This window comes from Phyllostomus hastatus, unplaced genomic scaffold (genome assembly GCF_019186645.2).
Source record: "Phyllostomus hastatus isolate PE091 unplaced genomic scaffold, TTU_PhHast_1.1 phas_contig_29, whole genome shotgun sequence".
Lineage (NCBI taxonomy): Eukaryota > Metazoa > Chordata > Mammalia > Chiroptera > Phyllostomidae > Phyllostomus > Phyllostomus hastatus.
This window is the reverse complement of record NW_025333835.1, coordinates 46756556-46779334: the sequence shown is the minus strand read 5'-3', so window position 1 is coordinate 46779334 and position 22779 is coordinate 46756556.

The window sequence follows — 22779 nt, the reverse complement described above, 5'->3', positions numbered from 1 at the left end:
GGGTGGGAATGCAGACGGGTGGGTGCAGCCCCTGTGGAAAGCAATTTGGAGTTTCCTCAAAAAATTTAAAGTGGAACTGTCTTGTGACTCATCAACCCCACTTCCGTGTCTGTATCAGTACCTTAAGAAACCCAAACACTGATCTGAAAGGACATCTGCACCCCTGTGTTCGCTGCAGCGTTATTCACCGTCACCAAGAGACAAAAGCAATGCAAGTGCCCATCAGTGACCAGTGGATAAAAAAGGCTGTGGTTTCTGTACGCAACGGGACGTGACTGGGCCATAAGGAAGAGTGAAATCGTACCCTGGTGACAGTGTGGATGGACCTAGGGGGTGTTAGACTAAGTGAAATAAGTCGGCCATAGAAAGACAAACACCGTAGGTGAAACGTGGAGTCTAAGGAAAAAATAACGGAACAAACAAAATAGAAACGGACTCACAGATGCAGGGGACCGAATGATGGTCGCCAGAGGGAGGGCGGTCGGGAGCTGGGCGAGAACGGGAGGGGCCGAGAAGCACGGGTCGGTGGTTACGAAGTGGTCAGTGGGGTGTGCAGTACGGTGTAGGGAGCACAGTCGATAGTATTATTGTAACAATCGTGTGCGGTGCCAGGTGGGCGCTGGGCACACTGGGCAGGTCGCTTTGTGAAGTCTGCATTGTCTAACCACCGTGCTGTACACCTGAAACTAAAACAAAATAATACTCAGTACAAACTGTAATAGAAAAAATGTCCAAATAAAATAAAACACCCATGGAACATCTCAAAAGAAGGGGACTCGGAATTCTGGGAGCGGCGCTGTTCACAGAACCTACGGGGCAGGTTTCAAACACGGATTCCTAAATGCGGTCCCGAACCTGCCAAAAGGGAACCCCGCCCCCACCCCCATCAGGACAGGGAGCACCTGCAGGGGGCGGGGCCGTGGTCGCTGAGTGGACTTGGCTGTCCCTGCTGCGCCCGGACCCCTCGCGCTCCGCTTCGTCTGCGGTGCCTTGTCTGGCTGGAATCGCCGTTCCCACCAGCGATGAGAAGGCCAAGGCCAAGGCCAAGGCCAGCGCCAGTGAAAGTCACGAGTGCAAACCAAACCGAAGACCGCATGTCCACCCACCAGTTGTTATTGGCTCGGACAAATACATGGAAGCACATACCATGTTCATAGGTGAGAAGGATGAACATCATTAAAATGCGCATACGCCCCAACGCAATCTAGAGATTCAACCCAATTCCTATCAGAATACCAGTGACACACTTCACAGGTGGAGAGCCGAAGTTCCAGAAACGTGTAAGGAACTCCAAAGACCCCAAAGAGCCTCAGCAATCCTGAGAAAGAAGAAGAAAGTTGTATCGTATTTTTTGAACCATAAGACACACCTAGCTTTTAGAGGAGGAGAATAAGAAAAAAATTTTGAAGCAAAAAATGTGGTAAAATATTTAATAACATAAATAACACAGTATTTCACCAATGTAAATGTAAACGGAACTCAACAGCAACACTAGTAACCATTATTCCTCCCAGATTTGCGGGAGGAGGTTGCGTCTTATAGTCTGAAAATACGGTAGGTATCGCATTACCTGATATCAGACTACACTACTGGACCATAGTAATTAAAACCGCCTGGTGCTAGCATAGGAACAGGCACGCAGGTATTCGAAACAGAACACAGAGCCCAGAAGTAAACCCACGCCTGTGTGGTCCGTTCACACCTGACCAAGGCGGCAGGAACACAGTGGTGTAAAGGCAGTCTCTTCAGTAAATGGTGCCGGGAAAATCGGACAGGTGCATGCAAAATAAATAAAGCTGGACCACCAATGTACACCACACGCAAGAATACACTCAAAATGGATAAAAGACACAAATGTAAGTGGCGAACCCATAAAAAATCCTAGGAGATTATGATGTTTTTGATACCCATTTCCTGTTTTATGACATCAGTGCCATGTGGCACTTGGGGACGCGGAGCTGGGGGACACAGGGCCCAGTTCCCACCCAGGCTCAGCTCCCGCGCCTGTGCCGTGATCCTGAGAAACTGTCTTTTGGCTCCTTACTTTCCACGGCTGAAAACCCAGAAATAATGTTAGTGTTTACCTCATGGAGTTGCTGTCAAGATTACATTACTAAATACCTGCAAGTTGCCTCGAAAAATCCCTAGCACATAGAAAGCATGAGACACACTGAGTTATAATGAGCAGTGTTGTCATCACAGCACTGGAGTGGGAGCTGAAGAGTTGGCAAGACACAACTAGATTCAAGTTAAATGACTCAGGCTGGCTATAGAATTTTACAAATTAGCATTTGTTCTTATAGAAATTAAATTTCCTACTTTATTAGAAGCAAATCATCCACATGCAAACGCACTGAACAACGAACCATAGCATAAATATTTCCCAACGAGCAACATCGATCATAGGAAGTGAGCTCTTGGTGGATTTGTTCTCTTTGTAAGCTGTTACAGTCCAGTGGGTCCAAATTTCTCAAAAGAACTTCATGCCCAAGTGGATACGCCCCTATAACACGAATTGCAGATGCATTTCATACTGTGTAAGGTTTTCTGTTCAGAAAGCACTTATCAACCGCTGAAGTGAATTCCCGCCGGGAAGAGGAAATTCCAGACACGTGGTGCGGCTCTCTCTGCCTCTCGTTTCTCTGTGCTCGCCTCTGGCTGCACCGCAGGAAAGTCTGATGCATGGAATTTGCCTCAAAGCTGAAAATAATACTCTCTTCTTCCAGATTTATTCTATACAGTATAATTTTTAGGGAAAAAATGTGCCAGAGGCCTTTGTAACAGCATGTACGGAATCAAGGAGAGAACGGTGAAAAGGAAACTCTGTCCAGGGAAACCGCGGGGGCCGGGGTCAAGCCCTCGCTCGGATCAGTTTAATGTTAGTTAAACCCGCACGTCCCCTCTTGTTTACGGTGTTTCAGGGTCTACAGGCAGGGAGGAAAACAAAAGGCACATTGGTTAAGTAGGAATATTGCAAAGTCATGGACACACGTCAGAACTTTTCTGGGTTAAGATTTGAAGAAACTTCCTCTTTGAGCCCCACTCCGAAACAGCGCAGGGGACCCGCTGCCGTTCGGGCTGTGGGCCCAGGTTGTGGTTCCCCCCCGACCTCTCAGTCACGTGTGAGGTTTTAAACGAAGGGCTCAGAAGGACAGGAGCCTTCCACTGTTAGAACTGAAAAGCGAGTGGAAAAAGTAAAATGGGCCTGTTTCTCGGCAGAGCTACACACGCAAAGAATGAGCACGCGCTCCTGGTGGTGGCCACTTCCAGCATCCGAGCAGCAGCGTCCCCCTCAGGCCCAAGTCCTTCCCCAGCTTTCTGACCAGTCCCTCTTTCCGAGAGAGACCCAAAGGCTGAGGTGGGCGCCTCCCTAGGCAGCTCGGGGGTCTCGAGGAAGCTGGTCCAGGAAAGGCGGATTCCGAGGGGAAATCGCTCCCATGAAGCACGGCTGGCCTGCAGAGACGCTACGGCCAGCCAGCTGTCGGCTGCACCGCCTGCCCTAGAGCCTGGGGGCGCGTGGGGGCGCGGGGCACAAAGTGGGGTGTCTAAGGAGGCCCTGCAAATACATCCCACCAAGGGGCTGGGTCTGGACTCCCACCATGGAGGAGCTTCCAGTTGGGCCGGCACATGCCGGCCGGAGGAGAAAGGGCCTCAGCTAAGTCAAAGGCCTTCTCCCAGTCCCTCCAACCTCCGTTCTCTTGGCCTGGACATTGGGGGGCTGGAGGAGGTGCGTGAGGAAGCCGTGGCCGCCAGCCCCCGAGCCCAGGTCAGGCTGGGCAAGGGCAGCAGTCGGGGCTATGTGAGGAGGAGGAGAGTCCATATCTTGGGTATGAGATTAAAACTGTGATATATTGTGGTTTGGGCTGGAAATACTCTCAGTATATTACCTAGTATGAGATATTCTTTTTTAAACATTTCTTATTGATTATGCTATTACAGTTGTCCCATTTTTCCCTTCTTTATCCCCCTCCACCCTGCACACACCCCTCCCACCTGCATTCCCCCCTTTAGTCCATGTCCATGGGTCGTACATATGAGTGCTTTGGCTTCTCCATTTCCTGTACTGTTCTTAACCTCCCCTGTCTATTTCCTACCTACCATTTATGCTTCTTATTCCCTGTACCTTTTTCCCCTCTCTCCTCCTCCCACTCCCCTGTTGCTAACCCTCCATGTGATCTCCATGTCTGTGGTTCCGTTCCTATTCTAGCTGTTTGCTTATTTTGTTTTTGTTTTTTTTTAGGTTTGGTATTTGATAGTTGTGAGTTTGTTGTCATTTTACTGTTCATATTTTTTATCTTCTTCTTTTTCTTAGATAAGTCCCTTTAACATTTCATATACTAAGGGCTGGGTGATGATGAACTCCTTTAACTTGACCTTCTCTGGGAAGCACTTTATCTGCCCTTCCATTCTGAATGATAGCTTTGCTGGATAGAGTCATCTTGGGTGTAGGTCCTTGCCTTTCTTGACTTGGAATACTTCTTTCCAGCCCCTTCTTGCCTGCAGGGTTTCTTTTGAGAAATCAGCTGACAGTCCTATGGGAACTCCTTTGTCTCCTTTTCTCTTGCTGCTTTTAAGATTCTCTCCTTATCTTTAACCTTGAGTAATGGAATAATGATGTGCACTGTTGTATGGTTCCTTGGATACCACTTCTTGGAGAAGCTCTCCGAGCTTCCTGGAAATCTATTTTCTTTGCCATGTTGGAGAAGTTCTCCTTCATTATTTGTCCAAATAAGTTTTCAAAAAATTTCTTGCTCTTCCTCTTCTCCTTCTGGCACCCCTATGATTCGGATATTGGAACTTTTAAAGTTGTCCTGGAGGTTCCTAAGCCTCTCCTCATATTTTTGAATTCTTGTTTCTTCATTCTATTCTGCTTGAATGTTTATTTCTTCCTTCTGGTCCAAACCATTGATCTGAGTTCCGGTTTCCTTCCCGTCACTGTTGGTTCCCTGTGCATTGTCCTTTATTTCACTTTTCAGAACCTTGACTTTTTCCTCTATTTTGCGACCATACTCAACCAATTCTGTGAGCAACCTGATTACCAGTGTTTTAAACTCTGCATCTGATAGGTTGGCTATCTCTTCATTGCTTAGTTGTATTTTTTCTGGAGCTTTGATCTGTTCTTTTCATTTGGACCATTTATTTGTCTTGGTGCACCTGTTGCATAGAAAGGGGTGGAACCTTAGGTGTTCACAGCCCGAGGTGGCGGGCCAACTGACGTAGCTGCGTTGTAACACTGTACGTGGGGGAGCGTCTGAGAGCAAACAGTGCTACTTGCTCCACTCTGGGCCGGCTTTCAGCCACTTCCCCCACTACCCACAAGCAAACTGGGCCCTTCTGGTGCTGATTCCAGGATGCGTGGTGTGTGTACATTCTAGGACCCCGTGGTCTCTCCAGTGAACCTTCCTGGGAGGCTGGGAGTTTCTCCTGCTGCTGCAACCCCACAGGTGTTTTCACTCAGAGGTGTCAGGTTTTATTTCCCTGCTGGTGCCCTGGGTTGTGAGTCTGTCTTGCTCCCCAGTTGTTCCTCTGGGTTTATCCACACGCAAATGTGGGACCCCCACTCCTCCGGCCACTGCCTTGCCAGGAGCCCTCTCTACCTGGCTGCCCATCTCCACCCCTCCTGCCGGTGTGGGTGTTTCTTCTTTAACTCCCTGATTGTCAGACTTCCATACAGTCTAGTTTCCTGGCAATTCCGGTTGTTTTTTGTTTTTAAATTTGTTGTTGTCCTTCTTTTGGTTGTGCAAGGAGGTACAGTGTGTCTACCTACACCTCCATTTTGGCAGAAAGTCGATATTCTTAATATATAACTCAAAAAAATGTTTAAATCTTCAGACATGGAAGTTACTAAAAAGTTACAGCGTCTCCCCAAGCTGTCGTCCAAGGACAGGAAGGGAATTAGGGCGAGCATGTCTGAAGCCAGAGCACGGGGCGGGTGTGGGGAGCAACCCAGGGGAGGAGTACTCACTTCTTACTCGCACACCAGTAAGTCCAGGCCATGTAATAAACAAAACACTTATTTAGAATAAACCTAATTTACTCGTATAAACGGAGTGTTTACGTAGAGCCGAAACAAAGAGCCTCAGCGTTTTCATTTACACTGTCTCGTGTGCAGATAGCTTCTTAAATAGGGAAGTAACATTTTGTTACAGCTTCCTCTTATCTCTCTCTTTTTTTAAATTCAAGCTCTAATCTCATTCAGGGATAGATCATCCACCTCCTTTTCGCCAGCTTCTTTGGAGGTGGGGCAGAAAAAACAAAGGCCAAGTAACTTTGTACCTGACAGACAGTCAGGGGCAGGAAACCGCAGCCGGGCTCAGGGTCTGCGCTCCGTTTGTGCGGCCGCCGCCGCCGCGCAGACGCCGGGCTCCGCGGGTCTCCCATGCCCCTTCGCTCCACGGCGAGCAAATACCCGGCGTTCCCTTTTCCGAAACCCGGCAAAAAATTATTTTTGTTGGTACAGTCACGCATATTTTTTGATAACCTTGAGCTGAGTGCTTCGTTCTTGTCCGCCGCGGCCAAGGGAAAGAGTTATTTCCTGCGCCGTGAGACGATGTCTCACCAGTATCGCCCAGGGAACCAAACCTACAGTCTCTGTGCTCAGACGTGCAGAAATACGGCTCTCTGCATTTTAGATTACTTACCTCATCTTGGCTCCCACGCTGTCCTTCCTACCTTGCCAACCAAATGGATCCCAGTGGCCTTACCCGAAAATAGTCTATTTTAGAGTAATTACTCATTTCCAGATTGGTGCTTGCCCTCCCACCCCTCCTCACTACCATGGCCTCTAGGAGCACAGAAACTCGCCTTCCAGCTAGCAAAGGGCAGGAAGTGTCTGGTTCCTGGGCTGTCCTCTCACTGTGTGATTCATCCCATCTGGCCAGAGCGTGGGCCTCGGTTCCCACTGTATCTGCTAGCACGTGCCCGGGGCTGCCAGTCACGGGGCACCCCGACGTGGCCCCACAGAGACGCCCCTGCCCCACTGGGCTGGTTTAAACTGGGCTCCCATGTGCTGCAAACCATCACGGAACTCACTTCGCCCCCAGTCCCGAACCGTCCCCACACCCTGGGCCTGGTCGGCCCAGACTCAGTCTCCTTGTGACCGAGGATTCCATCCCCGCCCTCCGTTTCAGCAGATAAGGCTCTTTGCTGCCAGTGGCCCGGGAGGCGGGGAGGACAGCTGCAGAAAGGGTTTGCGCGGACTAGAGAAACTTGGAGAAGGCCGGAGACCCTCACTCGGGTCTGGGCTTCCGGAACGTTCTCCGAAACCCTGCCACGGGTCTCCCTCTTCTCAGTGGAATCTAGTCCGTGGCCACAGGCCAGCCTTCCCCCTGCAGCAGTCCGAAAAAAGGGGGTAAATGGAAATATTATATTTGTAAAGACACTGCAAAGCTACCAACACAAAGAGGACTACGAACACTAGAACCCCGGGCCTTCCCGCCCGAGCTGCTGATCTCCAGAGGTTTTTGCTCCCGGGGGATTCTCGTCCGGCTTTAATGAGGAGCGGGCTGAGGACCCGGCTTGGGCTGCGCAAGGCCCTCTCCCGGGGAAGGGAATTGGAGGAGGCTCTGAAGTCCCTGTGGACCTGGACCGTGCACCGGAAAGCAGAGGAACTCTGAGGTCACGACCCGTGTGTCCTCTGGGGATGTTTTCTGTGTTCTGGAGCAGCTCGGGGGGGCTGTTCAGGCTGGAAACAACGTAAACTCCCCCGAGGTCCATGGTAATTAGGAGACGAAGGCCACTGGACAGAGGCAGCCAGCATCCAACAATCCCCGCGTCTTCCCCTCAAGGCCTCTGCCTGGTTTCGAAGCTGCATGTGATGGGAAGCCAGTGAACTGTGCTCGGTAATTCAGGGCACCGCTGACCCTCCCACGGAATGCAAGGGTCAGGGCACAAGCTGGCTGGGTCTCCCCAAAGACTGCCGCCCCAGACCACACAGGCCGACCCTGTCCTGGATCGGGATAACACCCTTCCTGTCGTCGCCCGACAGCGCGACAGAGGTACCAGGTGTGGCGGAAACGCTGTCATTGACTAGACATTCCGGGTCTGAAGACTCTATCTGAAACTGAGGACTAGTCACAGGTGCTTAGCAGCAAACAAGACACAGCAGAAGACAGGGTCACTGGACTCGGAGACAGGTCGGTCGATCGGAAGCGCAGCCCGAGGCACAGGGACGCGGGGGCAGAGCACATGCAAGGCACAGGCGAAAGCTCCAAAAGGTGGTCAGTAGAAGAAATCAAGACAGCAGTAATATCTGAAGAGATACTAGCTAAGATGTTACAAAAACTATTAAGTGAGAGTCACACAAAGGTTTAAAATCGGGAATCGAACCGGCAACCTTTCACATAGTGGGACAACACCCAACCCAGCGAGCCACACCAGCCAGGGCGTCCTTGTGGCTTTAATTTGCATTTTTATGGTGGTTAGTGATGTTGGGCATCTTTTTACATGTCTACTGGCCCTCTGTGTGTCCTCCTTGGAGAAGTGTCTATTCAGGTCCTCTGTCCATTTTTAATTGGAGTATTTGATGCTTTGGTGTGGAGTTGCATGAGTTCTTCATTAATTTTGGATATGAACAGCTTATTGAATGTATCACTGGCAAATAACTTCCACTCAGTGGGTTGTCATTTCATTTTGTTGATGGTTTCCTTTGCTGTGCAAAAACTTTTTCGTTGGATGTCGTCCCATTTCTCTATTTTTCCTTTTGTTCCCCTTGCGGGGCATCTGCTTTTATGTTAATGATGTCACGGAGCCGAATGTCAGATCTGAAATTTTTTCCCTGTGTTTGAATTGTCTCTGCTGAACGCCAAAGGCAAACCTCCCCTCAGCGTCGCGGAGCCGCACGCGGCCGGAGCCAGGCTTCTGGCCTGTTTCTCACGGCCACTCACTAACTGGCCTGTGTTTTCCTTTGTCGGAGGAAAGATGGCAAGAGCCACGTGACCACGTCTGCGTGGCTTTTAGGAATCGGTCTGCACCCGGGGCTCCTGCCAGAAGGGGGGCTCCCCCCAGAGGTCTGTGGTCCTGGTGGGGGACCCCTCCACAGGCCCAGGGGTCCGTTCTGACCCACCATCAGCCACTGCGCTCCGCATCCAACTGGGCGTTTTCTGAAAAGGCAACACCAGAACCTGCCATGTTGACAGGGCCGTGCAGACTCGTGCATCTGGGAGTTTGCTGATGAATCTTATCGCGTCTGCCCTCAGCGGTTCATCTCTGGTGCCCACTCTACCCCCGTTAGGGCAGGAGGGTGGGGGGCGGGACGCGGAGATACCTCAGCCAACAAAACGTAAATGTGTCATGCATAAGGAACATACAAATGTCTAAACTCAATTTTATTCTGTGCCTTCACTGGGTGTAAGTATCTGTTGACTCAGGTACCGACCTGTCGTTTTACACTGTTGTCATTTCTCTGGGTTAGGAGACCTGGCGGGTCGCGGCAGGAGGAGGCGGCCCTGCAATGTGGTGCCAGTCCCCGCCGCCCCCCGCCCCCCGCCCCCCGTTATAGAGGCAAACCTACCCACCCCCATTTCAGGAAGGCCGCAAAGTCATTTCCCAAACCGCACGTCACCATGCTACTTTTGACTTATATTTTACGTAAATACTAGCTGACCTGACGGCCTGTGGCCTCCTGTCACACGTGGCCGAGTCGGGGAAGCGGCAGCGCCTCCCGCCCCCGTCTGGAGTGTCCTCCCACCCCAACCTCTGCGTTTGCGCGTTGAAGGGGTGTGTGTGTGTGAGTGTGAGAGCGCAGAGTCCACAACACCGCACACGCATAGCCCCCTGTGACACAGGAGTGGGGGGGGCTCGTAGTGAGTCGTGAAAGTCCACCTTCTAAGGTCACTGTGTGGACACGTTAACTGGGGACCACGAGAGGAGGGACTGCGGTGACACGGCGGCTCCCCGGCACAGCGCTGGAACTCGGGGTTCCCCTGCCTCGTACTAATTTCCCTTCAGGTCGGTTGTGTCATCATTAAAATGTCCATAGTTACCTGCCTAAACATTGGCATGTATAATACATTTTTATGGGGAGAATGGTGTGTTCCGAACAGAATCGGCGTCTTGAGCCGAAGCAGGGAGGTGCGTGGGAACAAGGGCAGGGCGCGCAGTCCCCGCGGCCAGGCCGTCGCCCCCTCTTTCCCCTGCAGACCGGGCGGGAAACGCCCCGCCGGCGCCTGGAAACCGCCCTCGGACCGCTGGTCTGCCCTGTCACCCCTGGGGCGGGCTTCAGGCCCCGGGGCTCCTCCTCCCCCCCCTCCTCTGCGTGAAGCCACGTGCTGCGGGTGCAACAACAAGCCAGAAGAGGACACGCCTTCCGCCCTGCGGTCCTCTGCTCCTCTGTAACTACAGCATGGGAAGTAGCCCCTTTTAGGCCACGGGCTACAGAAGGAGCACACGAGTGTCTCGTCAGAGCTCCTCGGGCACGGGAGTGGGGCAGTGCCGCCGAGTTCCAGTCAATGACGGGCGTGTTTTTGAAATCGTGACATGAGCGCGCAATAATCGGTGACGTAAAACCCGTCACGATGGTAAACTGTGGTTGCCGTTTCTGTCGGTCGCCAGGAAGTCGGCAGCCTCCTGCTCACTGTCGTGTCCTCCCTCCTTGAACAGCGCCAGGCGCGGGCCAGGTGCCCCGTGCGTGTGGGAAGGAAGGAGGTGACATCACCTCCTTGTGGCAGTGACGTCATCACTTCTTTGGGCTCTGTCGGAGAGGACCCCACGGGTACCCGCCATCAACTCCTTCTTGCAGGCACCTGTGCACGAGTTCACCCAGCAGGAAGTCGGGTCCACTCAAGATTTCTTCTACCCTGGTCTTGAGTTCGGTCTTGTAATTTGCTTTAACCAACTGACTTGGAAGGAAGGGACACCGTGAGAGGCCCGCACCGAGAATGTAAGGGGCCCGGCAGACACTCATTCTCTCTCGAAGCTGAGCTACTTGTAAGAAAGACGAGGGGAGCGATGTAAGATGATAGGTTTGCTACCTAAATGATTTTCCATCTTGAGAAATGTCCACGTGCTCCAGCTTTGTGATTTGCTGAGTTCTTCCAGTTGCTTCGATGTCCAAATTGTCTGGAATAATGTTCTGAACGTCAGCAGTTGTGCGGGGTTAGTATAGCGTTCATGTTTCTGCCAAGTATCATTACCTCATTTCTCAAACCGAGCTATGGAAATGACTGGAAACTTCTTATACATAGCTTTGGTGACCTCAAATGAAGAAATGAGAAAAACAAAGGCAGGACAGCTAGTAAAACTTCCTTATGGTTTGCAATTTAAATTATTTCAACATGACTTAGGAAACTGACCAGCATTTGCTTAGTTGGAGATGCAAGGCTATACGATGCGCTCGTAAATTAGTAGATATTTCCAGGACCCAGATTTTCTGGCTCTGTCAGCGGATGGATTGTTTCATTTTGACCCAGAAAAAGTCAGGCGGACATACAGACACACCCGGTACAAAAGCCAGAGATCTGGAGATGATCGAACACTCTTCCTGGTGTCCAACTGAAGGCAGATAGGACAGAAGTCAGAAACTGTGTGTGGTGACGCTGGGGGCTCCTGCTTGCCCCCTGCCCCTGCCCCCACAAGCTGCGTGTGCGCGCCCGTGCGTGACTGTGTGTGCTGGTGTCCTCCCCGTTATGTGTGTCGCCCGTTACTTGGACTCCACAACTACCAACTCCCCTCCTTTGCAAAGGGGACTTAGAGCCCCCAAACAATATCCCCATCACTTCTGCCACGACTCACGGACATGCTGAGAGCAGCAACAATTTCAGTTGCTCCAAGCGCTTGCTTCCAGCGAAGGTCAAAGGCGACGCTCTGCTTTCTCGTTTCACGAGGATACGGAGAGGACCGGAGGACGCAGGGGAAGGGGCAGGGTTCGGTGCAGGACAGATGCTCCAGATCTGCCGCCAGCTGGATGGGACTTGAACCCCAACTCTGGAGCCTGTTAGTGAGATTGGATAGATTCAGACAGATTAGGTATAGATGTGCATGATATAGATGTACGGAGATCTACAGATACAGCTCTCTGTAGAGATATTATAGGTACAGATATATAGATATCACTATATGGAGGGCACAGAGGTAGATCTATATAGATAATAAGTAGATAATAGATACTTCTATATAGATAACATGCAGGTAGCTATTGGTATATAGATATATCTATCCCCTAGGAGCTAATTCGATGTTTGCAGCAACTTTATGGAACGTAGCTCGCTGCCTCAAACATCAGCCGCCCTCCACATCTAGACATTGTGAGGAGGTTCTGGGGCACCACAGAGACTTCAGTCTGCGCTCCAAAAGGGCTGAGAGAGAAGCTTCTCACCCCAGGCTTTGTGTGCCCTTAATTTCACACACACTTCCAGGTCTTCGCGCTGCTGGCCAGTCGAACTGCGGAGGTTCGTGGGCTGCACGGTGTAATCACTCCAGTTCCCCTTCTGTTTGCTCCGGGACAATGTCTGTCGACTCATTCGAGCCCTGTGGGAGAGCTGGAGTGTATACACTGCTCATCGGCTGATGCATTTCCCTTGACAATATCACTATATAATGTTTAAGACAGGCTGAGGTCTTCTGCAAAGGTAATAGCCAATTATCAAGAAGCAGTTTATACAGTTTCTGGCTTCATGCCACTTACCACCTGGTTGAATGATGCCCTTGAATTAGACACAAGCAGAGGTGCAGGAATTGCAGAGTTAAATCAGAGATCCACCTACTTTACAAAACAGAAAAATACCACTTTTAAATTAGAAATAAATTACATACTGCTGATAGATAGAAAACTTGGAATTCATAATAAGATTATTAAATATTTAAGTGGACAGAAGATTCGAAGACACTACTTAAAAGGCATGCAAATGGCCGACATGCTGATGAAGAGGTGGTCGACATTATGAGGCATCAGAGAAACGCAGAATAAATCACAACAAGATACCAGCACATGATCACCGGAGTGGCTAAAATTTAAAAGACAGGTAACACCAAGTGGTGACAGGGACACAGAAAAACTGGAATTTTTGTACACTCCTTCTGGGAATGTAAAACGATACAGCCGCTTTGGAAAACAGTTTGGCAGTTTCTTGTAAAACTAATTTTACGCTTATCATGTACCCAGCAAACCAACTCCCAGGTAATTACCTAACAGAAATAAGAACACGTGTCCACACAAAGACTCAGACGTGAGTGTTCAGAGTGGTTTCACTCGTAAGAGCCAGGAACCGGAACAGCCCAATGTGAACAGATGAATGAATGACAAACTTGGTGTAGCCACGTCCTGAAATACTAGTCAAAAATAGAAAAGAAAGGACTCGTGAAATGTGCCAACGTGAAAAAAATCTTAAAACCGTGAGGATGAGTAAGATAAGCATTCACGACAGAGTACTACCCAGATGACTCCATTGACACAACGTGACAGGAAGGACGAAACAAATCTGTGACAACGGAGAGCAGACGAGAGTTTGCCCGCGGCTGTCGGGGTCGGGGAGAAGGTTGTCACAAAGGATCAGGGGGACACTTTGGAGGTATGTCCTCCACCTAGGTGGTGGCGGGGTTCTGTGGCCATGGACATGTATCGAAATTCATTGAACCGTACATAGGACATTATACCTCAATACATTGGTTAAAGATTACACGTTGCTGCAAATCGTCAGTCTGTAAAAGAGAGTGAGGGGGAAAGAAAGACCCCAGAGACAGGGGAGAAGAAAAGAACAAATAATCTGTGGAGGAGGATGAGGAAGAAAACAAAGACAGAATGTGAGGTTGAAGTTGGTGTGTAAAGTCTTAGTGGCAGAAATAAACTTAAAATAACATGACAGAACCAGCAACTGATGCTTGTCCACCCCTTAATGCTCTGCCTTTTGGCTAAGTTAGTAAGTTTTGTGCAGTTCCCTTCGTGTAAGTAGCCTGATACCCGTATGTGCTATGTTTTATTATTTACCTGCTATTTGTTGACCAAATATAACCAGTATAACTCTCTGTAAGGACCCAAAATGAGGCAGTGCCTACTCAGGTAGAGAGCAGCAACTCAAATCCCAAACTGGTTGGGTAGTTTTTTTCCTTTTTAAAAAAATTGAGTGTTATTAACTGAAGAACGTGTCGGCTGAATCAACACATACGCACAGGGTGCACCATGTCCCAGGCCGTGAACTAGAGACCGGGGACCCACAGGCGACCAGCGCGTGAACTCTCCCCCGAGACGCGCTCAGTGGAGACGGAGACAGACACACTCGGGAAGAACCGCGTGAGAATCCCTTGTGTGACAAGGGCCTGGGGCCTGGGTCAGCAGCGTCTGGTGCGTTCCGCCTGGCGGGAGCCTGCGGACTCCCAGCTCACGTTGTTGCGGCGGTTCCCATGGAGCCCGGCCCTGCAGACGCCCCGACTCCACGTTGGTCGGGAGCGGCAGGGTTTCCCGAGCCCTCCCTGCGCGCCGGTCCCCAGGGATCGCTGCTCCAGCCGGTGCGGGAAGAACGGACAGGCGTCACCAGATAAGGGCCAGCTGGAGAGCGGGGTTCCCCGAAAGGAGAGGACTGCGTGAGTAATTAAGTTAAAATAACTTAAAGGAGAAGTGACTGGTGCAGGGACTATGGGAGCCTTCCGCTCTGGACCACAGCGCTGCCCCTCCAGTGTCATCGCGGCTCCGAGTGACTTAGTCATCTCTCCTGGGCAGATTGTCCCCAACCTGCATCTCCTCTCCCTCCCACTGATGCCTGAGGCACTGCGGTCCTTCCTTCCCCCCCACCCCCCCCACCCCCACGACAGACCCGCATCCCCCCCGGGCCCCGAGGGAGGTGTCGGCATCCAGGAACCTGGAACCAGAAAACCTCTTCACTGTGAAGGTGCAGACCCCGCGGGCCCCTGACATGAAGCCTTTCCTCCTGCTGGCCGCTGCGGCCCGTTTGGCTCGCTGATGAGTCACAAGGTCTTTGCAGGGGGCTCTGCACAGGCGTCCCTGGGAAGGCATGCGTGGCAGCCGAGTTCAACACAATTAGTTTAAAACACAGACCGGATCACATCGGCCTCTGAACTGTCTAGAAAAAAATGTTCGTCTTCACGGGAGATACGGCGAAAACCACACGAGATAGGGGGTGTCCCGGGCAACGTCCTGTGGACGCGCTGATGCCGTTCGAAGGCTTGGCTCGGAGGGTTGGGGTTTTTGTGGGGTTTTTGTGGGGGTTTCTGTGGGGTTTTGTGGGGTTTCTGTGCGCTCAGCCCTTTCCGGAGCACACCCCGAGGCAGTGCTGTTCCTGAGCTCGCAGACGACGGAAAACGCGCTCTGTGAGCTGACGGCTCGCGCTCGCACCCCAAGCAGCTTTACGAGGGGTGTAGTGCCCCGTGCGGTTAGACTTAGCCGACGTGGCTTCCTCGAGGGTGGCGTGCTGCTTATCCTTCCAGGGTACGGGGTGCCGAGCTGCGTCCGACGCTGCTGCCACTTCAGGGGGGCCGCCTGGCCCCCGTCTCGCTTCCTCCTGGCCCTGATTCCTTCGAGGACCCTCTCTGTCCTCCAGCGCCCCCCGGAGTTCACCTGCCCACCCCCAAAACCCCGAGAGCCCTTCGTCCGTACCTCTCCTTTCACACTGCGCCTCGTGGCCTAGCATCCCAGACAGAGTATCAAGACAGGGAGGAGGATGCAGAAGAACTCAGAGCCCAGGTGAAAGCATCCAGGACGGGACACAACACCTAAATGATCTGAATACCCAGACAGACTTTGTCTAATCCCATGTACAGAAAGTGGGCTCACTTCCCTTCCCCCTTAGCAACGGTGTCTTCCCCTCATCAGTGTTACAGACAGTTCCTTTTTTTTTTTTTGTTAATACAACTGCATAGTCAGTCTAGCACTAGCACTTTTTATTTTTTTTAAGATTTTATTTACTTATTTTTAGAGAGGGAAGGGAGGGAGAAAGAGAGAGAGAGAAACATCAATGTGCGGTTGCTGGGGGTCATGGCCTGCAACCCAGGCATGTGCCCTGACTGGGAATTGAACCTGCGATGCTTTGGTTCGCAGCCCATGCTCAGTCCACTGAGCTACGCCAGCCAGGGCGACAGTTGGTTTCTTAAAGTGGCATACTCAACTAGCCCTCACCAAAACCTACAAGGCGCCTGGGTCGCCATACCAACCACAAAGTGTCAGAAGCTTCCCGTTTGGCTGACTCTCCCTCGACAGCAGGAAAAGAACGCAGAGACTCCATTCAGGAGTGCAGGAGGCTATGCAGGACAGGTGCTTGGCTGGGTGTGAGAACAGCAAGCCACAGCAAATGCAGGCTGTCGCGAGCTGAGCACCTCTCGCGACCATTCTGAGCGCACTGTTAGGATGCCCGTGGCCGTCAGGAAGGCAGGAGACAGTATGGATTTTTAAGGGGCCTCTGACGGAGAGGGATTAGTTTGGCTAGACTCGAGCTCAGAAGGGCGAACCTGCGTCGAAGTTTATTTCGCTATCACTGTACCCTCCACCCCGACCTCTTGTGCACTGACCCTCTTGTCCAAAAGGACGAGTCTCCTTATTGGAGCGGCTAAAAGAGGGAGGTGCAGGCTCATCATCCTCCCGTGAGTCCCGACAACCGCGCCGCCCCACACACCCGGCAGCTCTGCGTGTCGGGGGCGTTTTGTCGCAGCAGCTTTCTGTCCTGGGAGATCCAGTGTTGCCCACAACAGTTTGCTGCCGCCCGTCGGTCACAGCAGGAGCCCCCAGTCCGAGGTGGGATACAAAGAGAAACTTGATTCAGGGGGCCAGTGAGAAGACCACAGGGGCGCAGCCTCCCGCGGAAACCGAACGTTGAAAGACGCCGGAGGTCACAGAGTGAGTGAGCAGGTCGGCGAGCCCGACCTTGACCCGGTCACTCACAGAGGGCATCAGGTCCAGTGCGGTGGTTCAGAGCCCGGGGGCTGTCCCCTCGCGGCCACCCCACCCCAGGGTTGGACTCCTGGCCTGGTGTTTTATAAGCTCGTGATCCTGGGCGAGTTCCCGAACTCATAAAGCTCCTCGTTCTTCACTGTGAAATAACGCCAGCTACCGCAACAGATTCTTCTGAGGATTCATTAATTCCGTGCACACAAACTGCTTAGAATCGTGCCTACCACATAGAAATCCCTCCATAGTGGCTTGCTATTAAATCTGAGCTTAAATTAATATAACCAAAGTGAAGTACTGTAAACCAAAGATTTAGGAAGGTGTCAAGTTCATTGGAGAAGGGTGACCGTAAGTAAGGAGACCAAAGAATAAAGAGAATACCACCAAATTACTTAACTATGTGATGAAGAAGGACTAAGTTAAGACGATAGCAGCAGGAAAATGCAGAAAGAACAAGATGTCAGAAACACATTCCAAAGGTGAACTTTCCAGGACTCAGGGAGGGACTACCTCTGGCAGACAACACAAAAGAAAGAGCCAAGTACCGCTCCAATAATTCATTATAAGGAGATACATCTTCTGTCATAACACTCAGGAAATAAACTGGGAGAGTGAGAGGCCATTTGAAGGGCAAGATCAAGAGTTCGGTCCCCAGGAAGATGAGCCTGAGGGGTTGTAGGACATCGGGGGAAATGCCCGCCGCACCCCCGACGGTGCGGCCCTGGACCTCGGGCAAGGGCGGACTGGGGAAGGGAAGACCGTCGGCCTGAAGGCGACAGGGCGGAATGTGCGTGGGGACAGTGTCGGGGACCTTGGGGGAAAGAGAGCGGGACCGGGATGTGACGGTGGAGAGTGCCCGTCCTTGGCAGGGCGGAAGGTTACCAGCAACTCCCGACGGGGAAGTGCTCTCCCGGGGCCAGACAGGAAGCGTGCCCAGGAGCGTGGGTTGGCGGCCATTGCGCAACGCCAAGGCAACGAAAGGAGGTCATTATTCACGAAAAGTTGTAATGTAAGGTATTTATCTCCTGGAAGCTCATGGGCGATTCTTGAAAACCGATTCAAACAAAGAGGTGGGAAGGCATTGCAGGGCCTGAAGGGCAAATTACGATGGCATCAAATGTAGACCGCATGTTTAAGACATAAAACAGAGTAGTCTTCAATAAATAGAAGTTCCAACATGGGAATCATCTGGGTATGAGTTTGTTTGTTTGTTTGTTTAAGGCGAAGGTGAAGGGGCGACAGTCCAGGGCACCTCCCAGGGAGAACGGAAGCTCAACCGACCCGGAGAGACGCGGGGTGGCGGGGGGGAGGGTCACGCCAGTGAAGGAGCGCTGGGTGCACCCCGCTTTTAAGGACCGGGGGACCTGAGCAAGAGGAGGGGAGAGGAAGAGCTGGGAAGAGGCAGAGAGGCCTAAGAGGTGAGGGAGATAACTGACTGAACAGTTTCATGGAAGAGGTTTTCAAAAAGTGCCCTAGAGCACAAGAGACAATCCGGTCACGGAAAGGGAAGAGCTCCGTTTTCCCCATTTTTTCCGTTTTATTAGAAAAGGAGGTGAAGGCGCAGCGCAGTGCGAGGTTAAGGGGACAGTGGCAGTGGCAGTCTCCGAGGACAAGGCGAGGAGGCCTGCCAGAGCCCGCGCTGGACGGCGCGTCCCGGGGCAGCGAGAGCCGTCCCTCGGGGGAGGGGCGCCGCGGGACTGGGAGCTGAAACGCGCAGAAAGCATTGAGGCAGCTGTCCCGAGGAACGCAGTAGGGATGCTCCAGGCACAGAGTACCGAAGCGGCATTCTTCACGGACAAGCAGCATCAACAGCCCAAAGGAGGCTGCGCAGCGTGAATTATTGCAGCATTATTGACTGCATTTCCTGTGCTCTACTTCGAAAACTCTAAGTTGCCTTGTGTCTGTGTAGACAGATGGTGGATAGGTAGGTGGGTAGGTAGGTAGGTAGGTAGGTGTATATATTTAGAAGTTTTCTATGTTTTTCAATGGAGTTTTAAGATTTTTCTCTTGTTCATTCATTATTAGGCTAGTTTCTACATAAGGCAGAACTGTTTTCCTCTCGCAAGTGACATGTGTTGTTATATATTTTGTTGGTGTTCCCTAATACAGAAAGAAAATACTGATTTTTAGAAGCTGCCCATTCTTATTTCTGAGTGAATTCTCGTTCTGTTTCCCTGGATAACTGAACTCTCCTTACATACTCCCGTCGTCGTTTTTGTTGTTGTTTTCATTTTATTGCACATTTGGTGCTGGTTCTTTTCACTATTATTACTCACCGTGGAGTGTGATCAGTCAGTCAGCGGGAAAAACTAGTAGCGAAGATCTGATTTTTTTTGCTAACCAAATGTTGCTTCCTCAGCCCTGATATTCTGACATTAAAAATGCTGATGTAACCCTGGCTGGCATAGCTCAGTGGATTGAGCGCGGGCTGTGAACCAAAGTGTCGCAGGTTCGATTCCCAGTCAGGGCACGTGCCTGGGTTGCAGGCCATGACCCCCAGCAACTGCACATGCATGTTTCTCTCTCTCTCCCTTTCTCCCTCCCTTCTCTCTCTAAAAATAAATAAATAAAATCTTTTTAAAAATGCTGGTGTAACTCACAGGATTGTCTTTCAGCCCTGGCTCTTCATGCTGTGACCCCTGCTTCCCAACCCTCTTTCCTCCTCTGCCCTCCAGGAACCAGCGTCTCAGACGCAGAGATCAAAGTGTCGAGTCCTTGAACTTCCAGGCAGAGTGGTCGCCTGGGAGGGACAGGGGTTGTCTCTCCCACCATCAACGCGACGCCCTAACTTGGGTAAATCAGATCTGCGTGAACACACATGGGGAATGTTTTCCAATCGATAAAGGACGACGGCCAGTGTGGACACGCCACGTCTTTGAAGGACACCTTAACACTGAGGCCGTGTGTCTCCTATACAGACACCAAGAACCTGATGGGGTTTTTCTTTTCTTGATAATAGATATTTATCATTGTTTCTGTTCATTGCCAGGATATTCTGCAACTAAGCAGTAACTCATTTCCCCAGAGATAGGGTTACATTAGTCACGCATTAAATCTTGAATTAATTTTGCTCCAAAGTTTTCTAAGGAACTCATGAGATCATCTCTGGACCCGCGGCGGTCAGTGACAGAGCCTGAAGGAATTCAGCTGGGTGGAACAAAAAGAAAAAACAATTCAGTAGCTGAATTCAAAGCAAAAAAAAAAAATTCAAATAGGCTGAAGAAATCTTGAGCAAAAGGCTTCCCAACCTGTACTAAGTGTGAATTCATGGTACAGGGACTCTTTCTACTGCGGAGTAAATAACCGAGATCTGTATCTGTGGCCTCTTGCGGTCCCTGGCCTGTCAATGCCATGATCCGGTGCAAACAAGCCAGGGATGCACTTGAAGCTGCACCTCTGGAGGCCCCACAGCCCCGGTGGGCGGTGCTGCTCGGGGATGGGCTGGCTCCGCGCCAGGCCGCTGGGAATCACGCCTTTCGGGTCAGGGGTGAGACTGCCGTTCTCCTGTTACTGCCACCTCGCTTTCTGCCCTTTTCTCCCCGAGAACTGGAGTCAGAAGAAGCCAGAGAGAAGAGGCCAGGGGCGGGGGGCGGGGGGGTGGGCGGGTGCCTGGGTGCTGAGTAGCCACCACCACATCCTGCCGCCGTAAAGGAAAGTGGTTTTGTTCTAGGTGCCGGCCACCTGGAAGGGGGGGACTCCTGTCTCAAAGCCCGTCCCCAGCTCTCAGCGTGGGCAGGGGTTTTACATGGAGGGCGAGGGGGACAGGACAGGGGAGGGGGCTGGAAGCTCTCTGCACCCGGGTCACTTGTGCGGAGAGGACACAGGCAGGGCGTGTTGTCGGCAGGTAATGGACAGAGTCCAGCCCCCAGGAATCCACCACCCACCCCTAAACCGGCACCACAAACCTGCCGGCTCCGCACACGCAGGCCAGGACTCAGAATCGGCCGACCCGCCGCGCTCCCAGGTCCCTTTGCTGCCGTCCTTTTCTTCCTAAGGTTCCGCAATGGCCCCAGAAGGAAGGCAGGAAGGACTCCCGACACACCCCCGCGCAGAAGTGAGCCCCCGACACAACCAAGCCCCGACCCTGGTCTGCACAGACACGAGCCGCCCCAACCGTGGTTCTCGCCATTGTCGTCGCCGGGTGTGGGGACAGGTGTGGTTTCCGAGCGTGGGCCCCATTAAAATGGGCTTCGCTTCTTCCCAGCGGTGCCGAATGACGATCGAAATCTAAACTCTGTCCCCGAGGCCTCTTAGCTCCCCCTGTTCACTGTGAGATAAAAAAATCTTTCAACATAAAGCGCACCATAGTAAACAAAGTGCATTCCAGCTGGCCTGCGCCGCCTCACGAAGCCGCAACAGCTGTGTGAACTCCCTAATACGTTCGCCCCGTCCTGGTGAAAGGGGAGGTTAGTGACCACAGTGAACAGTGTGGGAGGGCCTGGGGGGCCACGGGAACCTCGCTCCCCGCACCAGACCGGAGGCCAAGGTGTCCAGTTGCCCGGGAAACCACCACCTCTCCCCGTTGCCCACGGTTCTTACGGGGCCTCTGCTGAGACGGTCTGCACCCACCTCCAGCACGGGCCGACGGGAAGAGGAGACTGTGGGTCTTTTCAGGGGGTGAAAGTTTGGTTGCTCAGGAAAATTTTCCCTTCGAGGAAAATTCTCTCTGTGTGTATGCTATGGAATAACACACTCAGACACTTAGGAAATGAGTAAAATACTAGGACCTTGAAGTTTTTTCCTAGAAAAAAAAAAAGGTCTGTTTTTATAGCCTCTTTGTTGCCCTTTCTCATACCCTTTCGAGTATTTTGCTTACAGTGAGTTTTCTGCAGAAAACTTCTTATCTGAGCAAACCGTGCGAATTCCATTCATGAGGCCGGCCCCCACAAAGGTCAGGGGAGCCGGCTGGTGTCCTCGCAGGCGCCGGTGGCCGCGAAGGGGAGGGGATTAAATGCACAGTGGCCCCGAGAATTACCACGCACACCCACCGTGTACTATTTCTGCTAGCTGAGCACTGCACGGACAGATGACAGGGTGACATTTTATGCAAAATACAGATTGTTAGCCCAGCGCTCAACCCTTTCCAGGGAACATGTTACGGGAGATCCGAAAATGATCCTAGAATTCCGAATGTCACCTTCGGAACTTAGCTCTATACTAACAAAGGAGAGGGGGACACGGGGAACTGGACATCGAGCTTAATAAAATGGGGGGGGGGCGTGAGCCTGTGGCTTCACCAGGGAGCTTCAGCGCCCCACCCCAGGGGACCACAGTGTTGCCCCTGCCGGCGCCACCAGCGGGAGTGACCCCCCTGCCTATCCCTCCCCTCCCTCCCCGCCCCCCCCCCCCGGCTCCGGCACTGCGCTGCTGGGGTTCCCGGGGGAGGCACCAGGCACCGGCAGCAGCGGCCCGTCCGTCTAACTAGGGGGCGGGCCTATCGGAAGCCCGTGAAATCTGGGGAAACTCATTGGCTAATTTGAAAAAGCTTCTGGTCTTTTTCAAGCCACAGATAGATCGTCCCAAGGGGACAAAGACGCGCCCTCTCTCCCATCCTCCCTGCAGTTGCCCCGCGCACTTGCGTGTCCTCTCTCCACGGCTACGTGTCCCTAGCAGCTGCCTGGCCCAGGGCCGTGTGGGCTGCACACGCAGGCTCCGGGGGGGGCCCGGGTCCCGAGCGCAGCCATGGGGGGCAGCTGGAAACACACGCCACACTGGCCCGGTGCGGGCTGGCCTGGACTCCCACCAGGAACATGAACTCCGGGCAGCGGCCTTCACCCTGGCCCTCCCCGGACAGGACCGGGCCTTCTCCACGGCAAGAAGCACAGAGATGGGGCACAGGGCCGTCAAGGAGGAACCCCTCTAGTTTTACGCCATCGTGACGTCGGCCGAGGAACCCGTCTTCCCGTGTGGGTCTCAGGAAGTTCTCCCCTTGCAGGCTGTCGGGGGGGGGC